The sequence below is a fragment of the Molothrus aeneus genome, chromosome 5, assembly GCF_037042795.1.
Source record: "Molothrus aeneus isolate 106 chromosome 5, BPBGC_Maene_1.0, whole genome shotgun sequence".
NCBI lineage: Eukaryota > Metazoa > Chordata > Aves > Passeriformes > Icteridae > Molothrus > Molothrus aeneus.
The window spans coordinates 13,852,830-13,871,127 of NC_089650.1; the positions used below are offsets into that span (position 1 = coordinate 13,852,830).

At 46.0% G+C, this 18,298-nt stretch overlaps 1 protein-coding gene across 1 annotated transcript in view; it reads left to right on the forward strand.

Moving 5' to 3' along the window:
- The window catches only part of DENND2A (DENN domain containing 2A), a 58,107-nt gene that overhangs the window by 267 nt on the left and 39,542 nt on the right, over positions 1-18,298 (forward strand). The gene's annotated exons all lie outside the window — the stretch shown is intronic.

Consider the following 18,298-nt stretch of genomic DNA (forward strand, 5'->3'; position numbering starts at 1 on the left):
CCCCGCGCTCCCGGGCACCGGGAGCCGCTTTCCCGCCGGGACGGGGCGGCTGCTGCTCCCGCCGGGCGCGGGGGGCCGGGCCCGCTGCCGGAGCGGGGCTCGGCCGGGGCTGAGGGGCTGAGGGAAGACGGAGGCCGCTGCTGAAAAGCCGAGCCGAGCGGGCCGGGAGCGGTGGGGCGGAGGAGCCGCGGCAGCCCCGCCACCCAGCACGGGGCCCCTGAGTGAACTCAGCCCTGCCTCGGTCTCCAGCACAAAACAGAGGAGGAAACGCTAAGCACATTCTTTGGGGAAAGCCCGGGCCCTGCCGGAGCTAACAGCCAGAGCTCTCGGTTCGGCAAGCTCCCGAATCCCCGTGTGATATTAGCCCTGCACTTCTCTCTCTCTGCCCTGGATAGCCTGCTTTCCTGCTTTCCCTGGAGCGCCTGCAGTTGTGTGCAGCCTGTGGCTTATCAGGGTGGCATTTCTGACTCCCGCTGGGGATCGGTGGGAGTATTCACCTGTCCTGGGCAGAAAAACGCTTTCTTGCCTTCCCGATCCTGTACCCAAGGATGATGAGCGCTAATGGACAGGGAGTTGGTAGAAGGGAATGTTGTTTGGGAAGGGAACAAGAAGTTACACTTGGCTGCTGTTGTAGTCCCAAGGTGTCAAATGCAAACTGGGACGCAAAACCATGCCAGGTGTATTTGGGACACTTTTAGAGGTTTTGGCTTTTTGAGTGTCCAGTAAGCATGTCTCTTGATGCTTGGTGCTGGAAAAGTGATGGTCATGGGGGATTGAGGCTTTCTGACTGCTTGGATCTGCACTGGAGCCTCCTCACAGGTGCAGGGACTAAGTGCTAACATGGGCCCTTAATTCTGCTCGTTACAAGAACACATCTTGTTTCCAAGACAGGTCAGCAAGTTGCTCCTGACCCTGAGTTATTCCCAGCCACCTTTGCTCTTGCCATTTAAGTAGTTGTTTAAGATTTTTGCTTTTGGAGAAGAGCATCTCCAGCCTGGAGCTCAGCTGGGAGGACAGAGATGACCAAAGGGATTTCCATGGGGCCTTTATTTGCTGCTGTGAGGGGAGCTGCTGGTGGTAGTGGTGGATTAAAAAGCTGTTTTCTGTGTTGGCTGCCACCTTACTGACTGCTGGTTCTTGGTGTGTCATAGTGAGGTCCAATAATGTGTACTGGCCCTGTTTTCTGAACCACCAAAAAGGGAGATGTTACTGCATCCTGGCAGAGGAAAGGAATGCATTTCCTCCACCCTCGTGTTGTGTTCTGAATTGTTGTCATTGGGGTAGTGTTTGTTTGGTGCATGTTGGGTTTGAGGAGTTTTGCTTGGTTGTTGTTTGGGTTTTCAAAATAATCCAAGCAGTGTTTCAGCCCGTGAAAATGGATAACTACTATGTTGGGTCAGGCTTGGAAACAACTGAAAACGCTAAGTATGGAAATGAGAGGAAAGCCACAGGATTTCCCAGGGTAAAAAGGCGCCTTTTTGAGAAACGGAAGAGAAAGCACTGAAAACAAAGGGCGCTGGAGTGGCCAGGGATGCAAAAAGCAGAGGGAAGATTTATGGCTCTGCTGGGACCACTCTGCCTGCGTGGGTGAGAAGGTTGTGTGCTGAAGCCTGGGCTGGCCTTCAGCACGTCCATGTCCCAGCAGTCCACACAGAAGATTCTCCCTGTTTATCAGCTCAGATCCAAAGTGCAGCGTTCCTTATAGAGCACAAGTGCATGTGGAGTGTCCCAAAGTGCTGCTGCTTTCAGTACTGCCCCATCTCACTGCCCTGGGAAAGCTTTTGGGACATTTTGTCTGCAAAGACAACTTCTGTGTGTGCTTTCTGTTCTCCAGAAACAAGAAGAACATTTAGATCCTTTATCAGACACTTACAATAGGCTTGTCTTTCTCCCATGCCTGTTGTATTTACATGTTAGAAATGTTCATTTTGACAAGGAGATAATAAGTAAAGACCCCTAAACTGTGTTTTCAGAGATGATCTTGATCCAGGAGTAGCTTTTCCAATGAGTTATTCTTAATATCAGCCATGACAACTAATTCATACAGACAGGACTTAAAATCTCAATTTTGCTGGGCACTCTGGGAGCACAGAAGCAAGCTTGATCCTTCCCCAAGTTTAAGAAATTTGCCAATGAAGTCATCACACAACAGAGCCAGTCTCTTAAAGATGGAGAGATGCTGGGCATTTCAGAAGTATCTGATAAGTGCCATGTTCTTTTGGATCCCCTGAATGCATCATTCAAAGCAGCTGGTCCTCCCTTCCTTTTGTAACACCTGACATTTATTTCCTGACTGGAACTGTGTGGAAGCTGCTCCTTCCTAAGTGGGGGCCAGACCAAGGGGAGAAAAGGCTGTGTAGTGCACCATTAAACCCATGGGAGTAGAGAAGAACCTGTCTTAAACCCTTGTTGAAGCTGGTTAATTGTGATGATCTCAGGCATTCAGAAGTGGGGTGCAAGCTCTTTAGGGAAGCGTTTTTTAGCAGAAGGATTGAAGTACTAGTGGCTGATATGTCTGTTGGCAGGATCCCAAGAGCTGGCTGGAAGAGGCCTCTACTATGAAAGAAATGCTGAAATAGGACTTTTAATGCACTTGCATAGCAGTTCCTTTCAGGCTGAGAAGACTCTCCCGAGGGAAGGAGGGAGTGGGATGGAGCTGGAAAGCAATTTCTTGTTTCATTCAAGTCCTGACAGTAAATGAGTGATCCTGGCTTTGCTTAGATACAGCTCAAATAACATTGTGTCTGAGGTATCTGTGAGCACTGTTTCACAGCACAAAGGAGGAAAAGAAACAGTGTTTGCTTGACTGTTGCTCTGAAGCGCAGTGGAAAGGGCAACAGCATGTTGATCTTGCTTATGGGATTTTTTTTTCTGGTCTTCACCTTGGAGATGCTTTATCAGCTCCTGGAAATGAAAGCAAAGGCTGAAATGTGAGGATATGCACGGTGTTTGGGGGTGGCTTCAGCCCAGGTTTTAGTGAAGGTGACTGTATGACTGAGCTCCAAGCCTCAGGAAGGCTGTGCTATTGAAATGTTGTTGAAATGGCTGTGGTACATTGAAATGTGGATTCTAAAGGGGCCTTGGGTGACCTTGAAGTGGGTGCCTAAAACAGCCCAGAGTCCCTGGGATCTCTGACCTAGAGTCCCTGGAATTTCTGACCTCTGTGTCCTGGGATCTCTGGCCTCTGCATGCTGGGATTTCAACCGAGGCCTATGTCCTTTGGTGGAAGCTCAGCACAGAGCAGGCTGAGAATCAGTTCAAGGTTGATATAAAGCACTAAGAGGCATCAGCACTGTCTTACATAAATAAATACTTAAGGTCCTATAGGCTGATCCTGTTCAAGATCTCTCCCAGCCTTTACATGGTTCACCACCCAACTGGCGCAAGGTGCTCTGTGTCTGTGGACATGGGGCTGATGCAGTGAAAGCCATAATTCCCCAGGCCTTTCCTGAGGAAAGCAGTGGATTCTTGCCCACCACTATGTGACATCACCAGTTTATGTCTTTCAGTGAGCTGTGAACTCATGGCAGCAAGACACCTTTGGGGCTCTGCCGTCATGATGGTCCAGTCTTTGCTGTGCCCAGAGACAGCTCTGAGCAGCTCTGAACCATGTGGTGTGGTTCCAGCCTGTCACCCTTGGAGCTGCTCACAGGGACTGACTGTGCTCTTGGGATAATCTTGGCATGATGGCTGGGGGTGATCCTGTCCAGAAACCTCCTCAGTTTGTACTGCTCTAAGGTAAATACATTGCCTAAACATTTGCTGGGCAAATGTGGGGTGCTCTGTGTGTGTGCAACAAAAACCCCAGAAGGGGGCTCATGGGAAATCTTCCTTGCAAGAAGCTTGAAATACTGTCACTCCTTTCTTGAACACAGATAACATGTATTGGGGACATAATTTCTGTCTTTTTTGAAAACAGTACTATCCCATGGTAAAGCTGAAGGAAGTCAAGCACAGTTGGAAGGGTAGAGGCTTGAAAGAGTAATGTCCTGCTGGAATGAATGCTGTGAGTGCTGGTATAATCTTCATTCTTTGCTTCAGTGCTTTTTCCCCTCCCCAGGTTAGGGAAACCAGCTGCAGCTGGCATACTGTTGCTTTCAAGGATTTAGCAAAGTAGATGCAAGAGTTAGTGGTGATTTAAGTGATGATTTAACTGACTGATTAGGTCAGTTTTTACTGACTAAACTTGTTAAGAGCTAGCACACCTTTGAGGCCTTCTTAGGGCAAGATTCTCATCCCAGTGCTGGGGCACTGCCAGTCAGGTTTGCTTGGGGTCTTCTGGTTTCCTTGTTTTTAATGGCTGGCACAAACAAGAATTTGGCTTGACTGTTACCTGCATGTGCTGTTTGTTACACATGACCTTTGCTGAATGTGAGATGTGTCTGTCTGCCTTCTAACAAGCAGTTCCTTGGCTGGGGTAAAGGCTCAGGCTGCTCACTGGAGCAGGAGGGCTGGGAGGGAAATGTTTGCCCGGCAGCCAAGCTGCCATGTCCAGCCTGGGCAGGACTTGCTGCTCCTCAGTCCCCCTGCACTGCAGGCAGGGCTCTGGCTCAGCCCTGTGCTCCTGGGCTGGGAACTGGCAGTGTTTACGTGATGAAAGGGAGCAGAAGATGGCTTTTCCTGAGCTCTGCCTTTGCCCATACATGTGCTGGCCCAGGGCCAGGATGGAAACTCTGTCCTCATGAGCAGAGAGAGGGAGATGGGAGGAGCCAGAGATGAAGAGGGGCCCAGAAGCAGACGGAGTTAAAATAAAAACACCAACTCACAGAGAGAAAAGCCTGTAACAGATGGCCCTGGCCATCCCCTGGGCTCTTCATGCACTAGGCTCCACGTGCAGTGCTGACAAGATCTCATCTAGAAGTGTGAGTAAGGGGCCTGGACCATTTTGGGATGTGTGATGGAAGATCAGAGTAAAAGGCAAAAGGAAGGAAGCTAGACAGGTAAGGCAGCTGTGGGTCAGCTCTCTGTGATGCCTGGAGTGGACTCTGGGACTTGCTGCTACTGGTGCTGCCATGTGAGCCTTTGTAGGAGCACTGCTTTGTTTTCATCCTTTAACTGTGGCCAGTCTTGCCTCCTCTGTAAAACAGCATGGCAAATGCTGGTGGAGGTTTTTTCCACTGCTCTCATTCCCTCTAGAATATGTACAGCAGGGAGCTGTTGATCTGAATGGAGCCTAGTGCAAAGATGGATTCTGCCAGGAGATGCTGGCAGCTGTAATTTCCAATGCCCATCTCCTCATCTGGCATCATGGTAAGTAATCAGACTGGCTGAACAGTTCAGCATGTGGGGTGCTGGCCTTGCTTGGAAAGGCTTTGCCTTGGTAGGATATCTGTGCAGGAGACTGTGCCTGGCAGAAAAGCTGGTCTTGGAGAAGCACTCACAAAAGCTTTGCTCTGAGCTCATTTGAAAATCTGGCCCAGACTCTTAAAATGTCAAGAGCTGATGATGGTCAGGGGCAGTTTGAGTGCAGAAAGGTGCCACCTCACTTGGAAGTGGTTGAAAGAGTTCTGCATGAGACCCTGCCAAACCTTGAGACTCCTGATCCTACAGATCCCAGAGAGCAGATGGCTCCTGGCCAAGTTCAGGCACATAAGTTGTGTTTCCAGAAACTTACTGGGGACTCTGGCAACCCACTGGAGAGACTGATTTAGGGAGCAAGACTTGCTGTTTCTTTGTAAGCAAAATAACTTTAAATAGCTAGATGCTCTGTGTTTTAATTAGATTTTCCTTTGGGAATAAAAGTGGTGAAGTGTTTCTGTGCTCCTACTACATTTAAATATTCTGTACTGTGCCCCAAGTCTGGTGAATCGTTTAGGCAGACATGTAGGTCAGGCACATGCTTCAATCCACCCAGTACATCATTCCTGCTCTGGGAAGTTTGGAACTGAACTTCCCACAGTCTGATTGAAGACAGTGATATGCTTTGAGCACAGACTTAAAATAAGCATGTGCTTAGGTATTCTCCTCATCACAAGTGGTCTCTTGCTCGCCCGCTGTATTCTGCAGAATAATTTTGTATAATCATTTTATATTAGCAGCACCCTTGAACATGGATTTTCTCTTCTTACCCTGCAAGGCCTCTTGCTGATAAGCCCTGTTGCTGTGAGCAGTTCAGGTGAGATGCAGTCACAGGCCTGGTATTTTGGAAGCATTGTGGATAGGCATGCATGTGTGAGTGATTAAATCAACCCATCGGGGTGTCATCTGGAGAGGAACAAATGCTGAGCTTGCTCTGCAGGCGGGGGGAGGATGAGATCCCCCTATAGTTGTTGCTGAAAGCTTTTCCCCTCTGCAGATGTGCAGCTGCTGCAGCTCTCTGCCAAGAGGCGGCCGTGACTTTCCGAGCTGGGGAACGTGCACACATCTGTTTGCAGGGAGAGCAGCACAGGGCTCAGGGCTCCTGTCCCAGGGGATTGTGTTCTCGTGACAGATAGTGCTGACTGTCATGGAGGGAAATGGCAAATTTCATGGGACACTGAGAGGGCACTTCATAAATATGAGTTTGCTAGCCAGTGTCAGCTAAACACCACCTTTCTAAATTAAAAAGGAAAGAGCTCCCAGAGACTTTTCAGACTGTTGGAGATTTCTCTTTAAAAACATTAAGGCCCTGCAGAAGACGTGTGTTTTCTACATACAAAAATAAAACGTGTTTCAGCTGCAAAGCATGCTGTGATCCCAAAGGCTTCCCCTGTGAAGCCTTTTGGGTAAGAGTTGTGTCTTGGGTTTTCCAGAGCTCAGAGTGGCTTACTAGCAAAGGGAAATAAATGCCCCTTACTAAAACTGAGAAGGAAGTCTCTGCATCAGCACATGTAGCGCTTCAAAAATCGACATCTGGCCAAAACCAGACCCTGGGGCATCCTCCACAATCTACTGGTCCATGAGAGCTTTTTCCTTGAATTCAGAGAGCTTGGGATTAAGTAACTGAGAATCTGGTTTTCCCTGCCTTGACATGCTATGCTGCGTGTTCAGCAATCCCCAGTCAAATTCTATGAGACAATTTGTTACTCTAAAGAAATGTGTAAGATGTTGAGCTTTTTCCAGATGATGTCACAAGCCATGATCTATCTGGTTTTTGTTTCTCAGCTTTGTCAAACTCTGAGAGAAGCCTGAGAGGTTTCCTACTGGGAAAGCAACACATGGTAACTGTTTTTGCATCAGATTTCTGTCTCTGTCCCCTGAGATTACTGTGAGTGACTCCACATAGAGGTTTTGCCATGGTGTCACCTCTCACATAACAGTGCTGTACTTGTGGTGGTGAAGGATTCTGACAGCTTTTGCTGCTTAGTCTGTGCTAAACCTTGCTCCATCAGCATCCTCTTGTTTGCACAGCAAGAAACTTTCCTTATAGAATGATTTTGCTTACTCAAATTCAGTGGGAAACCAAGGGTTTTCCCCTGTTAAATTCATAAATTTCTCCACTAGTCAAAGACAATTTTGGATATGTTTCAAGGAAAATTAGGATCACCTCTAAAAGGCACAAATTTCATAAAATATTGTCAGAATTTGATGAGGTGGTTTTTTGGTTGCTTGGGGTTTTTTAATAACTTGTTCTGATGTGTAATATATTGCTTCTGTTCCACTTGCTTAATGTTTGTTTGTATGGGGTAAAATAACTTTTGTCATCCAAAGCACTCTGGAAACTATCAGAAACAGAAACTTGGCATTTTAGAGCAGGGAAGGACTTCAGCTGACCAGCAACCACTGCAGAAATACAAATTCTATCTTTTTCTGTCCTTCAAACCAGTGTTCCCAGATGTCTAACCCAGTCCCTCTTGATATTCTTATGAATTTCATATGGCAGCCTTTCCTTATAATTTTATAATTAATAATAATTTTATTATTATTACTATTATTTTATTATTAATAGAATAAACTAGACTAGACTGAGTTTTGAAGGGACCCACAGGGATCATCTTGCCAAGGTGCCTGACCACTTCGGGGCCAAAGTTAAACTATATTAATAAGGCCATTGACCGAATGCCTTTTACACACTGCAGACATGGAACACCGTCCACCCCTAGGAAATCTGTTCCAATGTCTGGCAGCCCTAGGAAATCTGTACCAATTTCTTCTTGGTAAAGAAATGCCTCCAAATGTCCAGTCTGAGCCTCCCCTGCTGCAGCTCTGAACCATTCCCATGTGTACTATACTGGGTAGCAGGGAGAAGGGCTGAGCATTTCCTCTGCATCTCCCCTCCTCAGGAGCTGTAGAGAGCAATAAGGGCTGTTTTATTTTTAGTTCAGGCTCCTAATCAAGATCTGCTTTTTGAAAAATCAAACCTGACCATTGAGTTTGTTTTCTCTCCTTCTCTCCTTCTCTCTCTTTCTCTCTCTCTTTCTCTCTCTCTTTCTCTCTCTCTTTCTCTCTCTCTTTCTCTCTCTCTTTCTCTCTCTCTTTCTCTCTCTCTTTCTCTCTCTCTTTCTCTCTCTCTTTCTCTCTCTCTTTCTCTCTCTCTCTCTCTCTTTCTCTCTCTCTTTCTCTCTCTCTTTCTCTCTCTCTTTCTCTCTCTCTTTCTCTCTCTCTTTCTCTCTCTCTTTCTCTCTCTCTTTCTCTCTCTCTTTCTCTCTCTCTTTCTCTCTCTCTTTCCCTCTCCCTTTCCCTCTCCCTTTCCCTCTCCCTTTCCCTCTCCCTTTCCCTCTCCCTTTCCCTCTCCCTTTCCCTCTCCCTTTCCCTCTCCCTTTCCCTCTCCCTTTCCCTCTCCCTTTCCCTCTCCCTTTCCCTCTCCCTTTCCCTCTCCCTTTCCCTCTCCCTTTCCCTCTCCCTTTCCCTCTCCCTTTCCCTCTCCCTTTCCCTCTCCCTTTCTCTCTCCCTTTCTCTCTCCCTTTCTCTCTCCCTTTCTCTCTCCCTTTCTCTCTCCCTTTCTCTCTCCCTTTCTCTCTCCCTTTCTCTCTCCCTTTCTCTCTCCCTTTCTCTCTCCCTTTCTCTCTCCCTTTCTCTCTCCCTTTCTCTCTCCCTTTCTCTCTCCCTTTCTCTCTCTCTTTCTCTCTCTCTCCCTTTCTTTCTCTCTCTTTGCCTAGGTAATCACCAACCCATTCTTTTTTCCTGACACACCAACAGCAGATCAGCTGTTTTGCTGTCTCTGTTGCACATGTCACTTTTTTTTTTAACATGTAAACAGTGTATTATTTTAACATGTAACAGGTATTTTTAATGTAGGAGATTTTGGTATGATTTGCTGTGAAATCCTTGAATGCAGAATTAAGCAGAACAATGTATAATGCACCTTTTGTGAAGCAGAGCCAGCATGACTTGGTGATGCAGCGATGAAGCGCAGTGAGAGGTGTGGATGAGGTTGCCCAGGAGAACAAGGTGGTGGCACCGTCATCGCTCCATTAACTTAAGCTGAGCAATGACCTCAAAGTGAGGTCAGGAGTTTTTTTATGCTTTAGAAGAAATTTTGTGGTATTGGTTTTTCAGTTTCATGATTGAATAAAAGAAAATTATAACTCACTACTTGGAGAAAGGTGGCAGGGTAGCCCCATCTATTTTCTTCCCTCCTTTTTTCCCTCCAATAAAATAAATAGGAAGGAGAGAAAGCCTAAATAGTATTTCTGCTCCTTGTAAAGGGAGGGATTAACACACACCCCCTCAATTTAGCTAAATTTTGGTAAGAAATGTCATTTCACAGTAAAGAACCTGACTCTTGTAAGCTTCCTTCAGATTACCTCAGATGTTTTCTTGAAAGTTTCTCTCTGTTAAGTTTGGGGTTTTTTGGGGGCATACTGAATTTAGATCAAACTTGGCAAAAATTATTTGAGTTAGTCAGAAACCAACTAAATAAGTAATTTACTCATCCAGCAGCACTTAAATCTGTTTGTGATTCATGCAAATTGAATTGCTGAGACCATGCAGCTGCATTTCAAGTATGTGAGTGCATCTTGACCAGATAAGTTATTTTCTGGAGCATTTCTGGCCAGGTAAGAGAAACAGGCACTTTTACCCTGTGGTTCAGAGTTTGTGAGATGCTATTTCAGGAGGAGAGAGTACTTTTAGGGCACAAATCGCCTCTTGGGAGTATTCTTAGTTTTATATGATAATTATATTTGCAAACACTGTGCATCTCTAATATTCTTTTTGCTTGGGAAGGCATATAAGCAAAGCTAACTTCTTGCTAAGCTATTTTCAGGGCTGAAATTTCTCCTTTGTCATACTTATCATTTTAACATTAATGCAGTGAACCCACTTAAGAGATTTTTATTAAGTAGATGCTATGCAGTCTGAACATTTGAGTTATTACATGCTGAAGAGATGGGAAGAAGAATGCCTACTTGAATGCCAAACATTTTTCTTACCAACCAAGAAGTAAATCAGATATAGCATTACTTAAGTTCTTCTTGTTCCTCTTCTAATAGAATAAAATGTTTGGGGAATTTCTCCCAAAAAGATCAAGTTTAGATTTAGTTTTCCAGTTAACACAGTTGTTATCAAATATCCATTGTATTCAACTGCAAATAACTGAGGCAGCATTGGGCAGCTTCAACCTTTGTATAAAGAACCTGGTTCTGGTGAAGAATATCTAAAAAATATAATCCAGAAGAGGGGAGATTTAGATTACATGTTAGGTGGAAATTCCTTATTGTGAGGCTGGTGAGGCACTGCAAGAGGATGCCCTGCCCCTGGATGTTGGGGATGCCCCATCCCTGGAAGTGTTAAAGGCCAGGCTGGATGGGGCTTTAAGCAGCCTGATCTAGTGAATGTTGTCCCTGTCCATGGCTGGGGGTTTGGAACCAAATGATCCTTAAGGTTCCTTCCAACCCAAAGCCTTCTGTGATCTAAGTGGCCTGTTCATAGAGTGTTTAATCTATGGAAAATGTGCATTTGCTGCAATGGCCATCTTCTACAGAGGGAAAAAACCCAATTACAGACAGACCTCTTTCCTGAGCCAGATCTCCAAAGCTGAGCATGTAAAGCTGTTGCTTTTGGGACAGTGGGGATGGGAATTTCACAGAGGAGCTTGCAAATCATCAGGGTGTTATACCAGGTGGGTCACTCTAGTGCTGGCCTTTTACTGTAGGAGACCTCATCTCTTGCCCTGCAGGAAACATTTCTATTCTTTAAACATCACATGAGAACCTGTAAGCGTTGTCCCATCCCATCCAAAGAGGTTTTATGGACTTGAGCAGAGGGGGGCTGTGCTTGTGTTTCTGTAGGTACCCCTGTGCTGGGGCTGAGCAGAAATGAGGTGAATGTGGAGGGTGAAATGGAAGCCACACCACAATCACTGTAGTCACCTTCAGTGCAGCTGGGATTTCCCCTTGCATTGGACTGGAAATGGCATCTTTATGAGCATTTAAGATGAAAGGGGATGATGTTTATTGAATAGCTCAGGGGGCAGGGCTTCTGCAAAGGGTTTAACTCCAGAATATTCCTACTTTGATATTTTGTTCTGAGTCCTGTAAAACGTTCCCTTGTGAAACGCAGTCAGTGCTTTGTAGTAGTGAGTTTTTCCTGTGCACAGTAAACAGTATCAGGGCCCAGTCCAGCACAACATCCAAACATCTTGGGTGGAGTATGCCCTGGTGGTTACCCTGGAATACAAAACTTGGATGCACATTCTCTGGGTTGGAAGCTTATGTACAAATAGCTCTGCTTCAGCTGTGAGATAAGGACTGATGGAGACAACTGTACACGGGTGCTCTGCTTTTGCTCCATTATCCAGCAGTGAGATGTATGTGAAAGAAAGTAAACAATGGAAATTAAAGTCCTTTATGTGTGTATTGGCTTTAGCACATCCCTTGGAAGAGAGTAGTGAACAATATGTGCCTGCTTGATAACTCTCCAGTCTCTAGGATTTCTGCTGCAAGAAGCCCAAAGGAACACTTCAGCAAAGGAAAAAAACAAATCTCCCAAATAAATGCTTTCAGTATTTCTCACTTTTCTTTAGTAATTGATTGGTTGGTTAGTGTTTGATTTAGTTATGAAATAACTTTAAGCTTTTCAAAAAATTGTACCCTGATCTCTGAAAGTGGAATGAACCTGGGAAGAAAATATTTTCCTTTTCTAATAGTGAAAATTTACAGCACTCATTGGTGGCAGCATTATTGGTGGATTCATGGCTTCCATGGAGCTGTTGAAGTTTGTTAGGCACTGCAGAATGACAAGGGACAAAAGACAGTAGATATGTGTTGGGGATAGCATAATTATATATCTTGTTTTGGCAGCTATTTTTTACTGCTTCCTTGCTGAGCAGTTGCAGAAAGGCAAAAAAGTATCACTTGGGGAGGAAAATGTCTAGTAATAATCTTTTGAAAGATACTTTTTGTTGCTATTTTCCACAGAGAAAATGAGAGTGGTTACTCGCTTTTACAGTAATTGATGATCTGTTATCATAGGATAATCCAGATTTGGGATTACAGGAGGGCTCTCTCCAGCCTCCTTCTCAAATAGGTTCAGGTCTGAGCTCTGTTTGCTCAGGGCTTTGGTTGGGTCTTGAAAACCTCCAGTAATGGAGACAGCAGGGCTGCTCCAGAGCTCTGTTTTCCTCATGGTGAAAAGAGCTCCTTTATCCCCATAGTCAAAAAAAAGACTTTTCCTTATATCAAGTCTCTATGTTCCCTCTCATCTTGTCTCTCATCCCACCAAGAGAAAAACAGCCAAGGAATTTGCTTCAGGTCACACTGTGCTACACAATGGTTTTGTCTTTATGAGAAAAAAATTATTAAAAAGTCACAACAGAATGTGGAAACCTGTGTCACACCTCTGAAAGGGACAGGGCACACAGGTGTCTGTTCAGATCTGACCTGGACATGCTTAGGTTTACAGCATCACTGTGTCAGTCTGTCCTCCAAGCTGCCAGATGTGAAGAAGCTCTTTAGACATATGTAGAGTAATTATTTCTTCTGGAAGTTCCCTTTTTAGGGCTGTGATCTCTTATCTGAGACATCTCCCACATTTTCCTGGGAAAAATCAAGAGCACATTTCTCTGCACCTTGGTGCACCTACACAAGCTCTGCCAGCTCTGTGGAGCTGGATCTGGCGCGTGGAGAGCAGCAGAGCTTACGTAGGTGAACGAAGGTGCAAAGAAATGTGCTCTTGATTTTCCCAGCCATACCTAGACCTGTCTCCTGTTGCAGTCGGCAGAAGAGGAATGTGTGCTTACAATTCTTTGAAAATGTTAGCTGCTTCTACAATCACGGAATCATTTGGATTGGCAGAGACCTCCAAGATCATGGAGTCCAACCATTAACCTAAAGCAGCCAAGTTGGCCACCACACCATGTCCCTAAGAGCCACATGAATACAATGTGGAGCTAATTCAGTCAAAGCTGGGACTTATTTGGGAGTTAAAATAAGGAGATGGAATTGCAAGTGTAAGTGCAAGCCTAGTAGGGATGTTTGTTAAAAAAAAAATTTGATCCTCGGTTGTGAAAATGGGTCTTAAACTTCAAAGTCATGTAGTCACTTTTGAAAATGTTACCCTTCTCTGTTTTATTTCTTTCTTTCCCTGAGGCTTTTCTACCACATAAAGTGGCAGAAGAATGTGCCACCAAGCCATCATGATATTTTTCCAGCATTTTTGCCTGGCAGTACCAGGAGACCAGTTCTTTCCCCCACTCTCACAAAGCTTTATGATCAGAGGCTGTACTGGAGCCCCTGGGGCAGAATGTAGGGATGGTTATGGATGGTTACCTGCAGCACACTCCTCCTTATGCTCTGCCCTTTGCTGGGCTTCTGCTGGGGCTGGGGAGCCTTGGAAGAGCCAAGGGCCATTCCTTGCGTTGTTTTGTGCTCAGGTTGCCAAATTCCTGGTTATGGAGAGGGTGTGGGTGGACAAGCAGCACAGTGATGTGGGTTGATTTTCTCTCTGTGTCGCTGTCCTGTCCGGGTGCCCATGCTGGGAACCCTTGTGCTGCTTTCCATCACCCTCCAAACCCCTGCTGTGCCCACCATCACCCTGTCAGGGAGGAGGTACCAAACCACCTGTGGAAGGGTGGAGGAGGAAGAGCGATTTTTCCCTAGGATTTGGGGGTTTGGTAGGGCTTTTTTCCCTGCTTTTATTGGCCCTGAGTGCAGTGACCGCTTAACCACAGGGAACGGGCCGGCTCCCTCCCCCACGCTTCCTCTCCCTGGCAAAGCAAAGTCACTCAGGTTTCCTCCCAGCTCTCAGCTCCATTCCCCTCCATACAAAAGGAAAGGAAAAACTGCTCCCTGCACGGGCAGATGGCTGACTGTTTCCTGGCAGCTCCGCTCACTGTCCTTTTTCCCATTGTCCCGACACAAACACACGCACGCACACACCCACCGAGAGCGGCTTTCCTTCTGGAAAAATAAATAAATGCAAGCTCTCTTTGCAGAGGTTTATTCCTCCTTGGAGCTGTGTGCTGGCCAAATCTTGGGCAGCTCCCGTGCTGCCTGGCCCTGCTGTCTGCCAGGGGATGATGTGCTGTGCCGAGGTTGGAAGGGTTCCATACAGAATAAGGTCTGCCATAAACAGGTTCTGCCTTAGTGATGGCCAAGATATGTGGGAGAGTGAGGGTGGGAGCAAAGAGGAGCTTGGAGGAGACAGAGGGAAGCAGGGTCTGCTGAACCCAAAAGCAATCTGTTGGTGACTCTTTGCTTGAGCTCAGACCGTGATGCTTGATAGGGACAGGCTGTCATGGGAGGTCATGGACTTGGGGTGGGTACGGGAAGGTCTCATGGAGCATGCAGATGGTGCCCCAAGGTTGTGGTGATGGACGCTTCAGGAAGCTGTGTGCTAAATCCACATCAGGAGGGACGAGTCAGCATCCTGCAGGGTGAAGGCCACCGAAGGAGAGATTTGCTGAGGCTCCATTTGTCTCCCTGATGATAACTTATTTTGGAAGAAGTTGAGGTTCTTCTTTTTAATGCTCTCATTTCCTTTCTGAATGTGAGACAATTTGTCTTCCTGCCAGGAAACTCTTTGCAGAGTTGCTCCTCGAAGGGACCTCTTTAGGTCCCATTTATGTTAGAATAGCAGAGATTATCTCACCACATCAAAAATGAATTCCAGTGTGGTTCATGAGCTGAACACTATTTTTTAGTGACAGGTTATTTCCTATGCTGTCAAATGTTTGGGTTTCTTATAAGCATAATAACCCTGAATTCTTTCCAATTCTTTTATTTACTGCTGTAGTAGGACTAGTATGTTTGTAACACAGCACTCCAATCAAAGGAGGGAAAAGCACCTACATCACCTAGCTGCACTGGTAGAAATGAGTATTTGGCAATTTCTCCTTGACTTTGTTCCAGTTCCACTGCATCTGGTGGAATCCTGTCTGCCTCTGTGGCTGATAGATGATTCTGCTGGCAGATGTGTGCTTGTGTGAATCTAGTCCATATTTCTTTTGTTTTATTATGTATTGACCAGAGTCATCTTCTCTGTGGGTACTTTCAAAGCCAAACAAACCAGGTATTGGTCACCATCTCCACTGATGTAATCTGCAGGCAAGGACACACCACCAGTGTCTTCTTCAGCCCTGACTTCAAGTAACTGAATTTTCGTTTATTAGGCTGCAAAGCAAAAGCAAATATTATCACCCTTCAAAGGGGATGAGGAGCCCCACTGTGTACACACAAATGCTCACACAAGACCTTAAACACAGAGAGATGATCTAGTAATGCCAGGTGCTGTCCCAGAAGGGGTGTCCTCTACTCCTGCCCTCACTTCCCAGGGTCTTGGTTTCCACATCTGGAATTACAGGCTTTTTTCAACCTTTTTTTTATTACTTCCTTGTAGAAAGCATAGCATTAAGCATTGCAATCATTTTAGCAGCCAGGTTGGAAAATACTGAATCATTCTCTTCCTTTCCATGTGAATTTTTTCTTACTATTTGTTAACCTACCTGCAGGAGTTAAGACTCATCATGTCTCTAAGCAGTCATACAAACCATCCTTGCCACCAGGATGAAAAGCAGTATTTACCTTCTATGCATGCAGGACTAAATCTGTGACTGGGGGCAGTGAGTTAGAAAAAGAGTGTTTCTGGGTTTTTTGACAGGGTCGTGAAACATCCCACCACTAACCCTGAAAATGCTGTGTTTTTCAGCTGAGGGTGTGTCTGCCTGAAGGAAACTGAAGAAATGTTGAATACCCTTTGAGTTTTGTTTTTTCTGTCTGTTATGTGTTTAGAGGGAGGAACAAAGAGAAAATAAAACAATGGGCTATGTGGGACAAGCTTAATAATAGTGGGTGCAACGAGCCCCACCTTTAACAGAAGACAATTCATATTGTGAGACCCTGTTTTTGATTACTGTCTTCAGGTCAAGATTTTATTTTTGTTTCAGTCTGCACTTTTCCATGCTGAGCATTGCCTCTGGCTGAATCACTTTTGAAAGCCTTCAGTCAAAATGGTTCAGCTGTTTTAGCATGGAGCCTGGGGAGAAAATTGTTGCTGCTTCCTCCCTGTTTGAAAAGAAAATCAGACTTTTCTTTTGTGAAAACTTATCTTCTGCTTTGAAACAGAAGTGCTGTTTGGATCAGGAATTTGTCCTTTCCCATTCCTGAATCATCTCTACCCTAACTTTCCAGGGCTCTGTGGGAAGACAGTTTCAGCTGGCACATGGTCAGCAGAGGTTTTTAGAGCTACCTTGTTACCAGATATGCTGTCCTTCCAGCTCCTGGTGTCAGGCAGGTGATGCTGGTGATACCCCTGTGGAGCTTGACCTACAGCTTTCAGCAAATGGTTGGTGGAGGGAAGTAATGGACAAGAGGTGAGAGTTGTTTCTCAAGGGTCCATCTGCTTTTCTACAGAATAAGGATAGTCTCAGGATGAAGCTGAGACCTGGGGTAACCCCCTGATACTGCCCACAGCAGGTCCTGCTGGCTCCCTCTTCTCATTGCTGAGGATTAACTTCTTTACAAGCAGAATCTTCTTGTCAGCCCTGGCAAGGGGGATTGGAATTCAATGATTTTCAAGGCCCCTTCCAGCCCAAATAATTCTGTGGTTCCTTCCATGTGTTTCAGTGCTCATTAGGTTTTCCCAGACAGGTGACTGATGTTGCTATCTGAGCAGAAAATGGTTGTGCTTCCTCCCCTTTTATTTCTTTCCTGGTTTAGGGAGCTGAACCAGGCAGCTTGTGAGCCCATCCTAGCTTGAAAAGGTTTTACAAGCATGGGAGGTGATACAAAGCAAAAGTAGGAAGGGAGGAAAAAAGTAGGCACACCCTTAGTCAATGGCAGCCATCAGATGTGATCAGGCATGTCTTTTACCAAGGGCAGGGATGGGACCACCTTGCTGGCAGCCAAGGGAGGAGCAGGGCAGGCCATGAACCATGGTAATCCTTTCAGTCAGGTTAAAGACACATGAGCAGGCAGAGTTTGTTCTGTGTGCTCAGAGAGAGAGAAGGTCAGTAGACCGAATTAGATCATAAAATTAAAGACATGTCCTAGCACCCAGCACAGCTTTGCTGGACACAGCCAGTTCCTGAATTCCTGGCACTGCAGCCTTGTTCCCCTGACGTGGGGTGTTGCACAAAGGCAGAGGTTGTGGTACGTCCATTTCACTTGGGGTTTTTGGAAATACAGTTTGTTTTGACACATGGGATTCTCCTGACCCCCTTGTAAGCCCTGTGGTGTAAGATATGATAGATCAAAGGGAAAACTTAGAATGGAGTGGGGTGAGGGCAGTAGGAGGCTGTGTGGGATCTGGCTCTAGAAGATACTGTAGGAGCATGTCACTTCCCAGTCCTTGGTCCTTTATCAATATGTTTTGCATAAGTTTATTCTGCTTTTTTCTCTTTAACAAGTGACTTGGCCCTGATTATCTAGAATTATCTACAATCAGGATCCCATTACGAGTGTGATGAACTGAGCAATCCTGCTGGTGGTGTCCTCCATCTTCACAAGATTCACGTGGCCAGGACAATCAGTGTCTGCAAAGAGGTCACCTTGCCCCAAGCTGACTGTGCCCAGCACAGGATGGCAGAGTAGCTGAGGTGGGAAGGCACCTCTGGAGGTGGCAAGTACAGCCCCATGCTACAAGTGTGGTCATGTAGAGCAGCTTGTTTGGGACATTGTCCAGTTGGGTACTGGGTATCTCCAAGGACAGAGCCTCCACCATCTCTCTGGTCTCAGTCACCCTCTTGGTAAAAAGGTTTTTCTCCATGAGTAAGCTGATTGATCCTTTCTAAGAAGCCCTGCTGCTGTGGAGGTGGCCCATCTGCAGGACTGACCAGGAGAGGAAAGAAGAGGACTTTGTGTAAGTTGTCTGAGGAGAAGCTGTTCAGGCTGTCAGATAGGAAAGGCTCATGGCACGTGTTGTGGAGCTCAAGTTTGAGGAAACCTGTGCCTTGCTGCTGGGCTGGTGCTAGGCACCTCCAGTCTGGGACTTCTCTACTGTA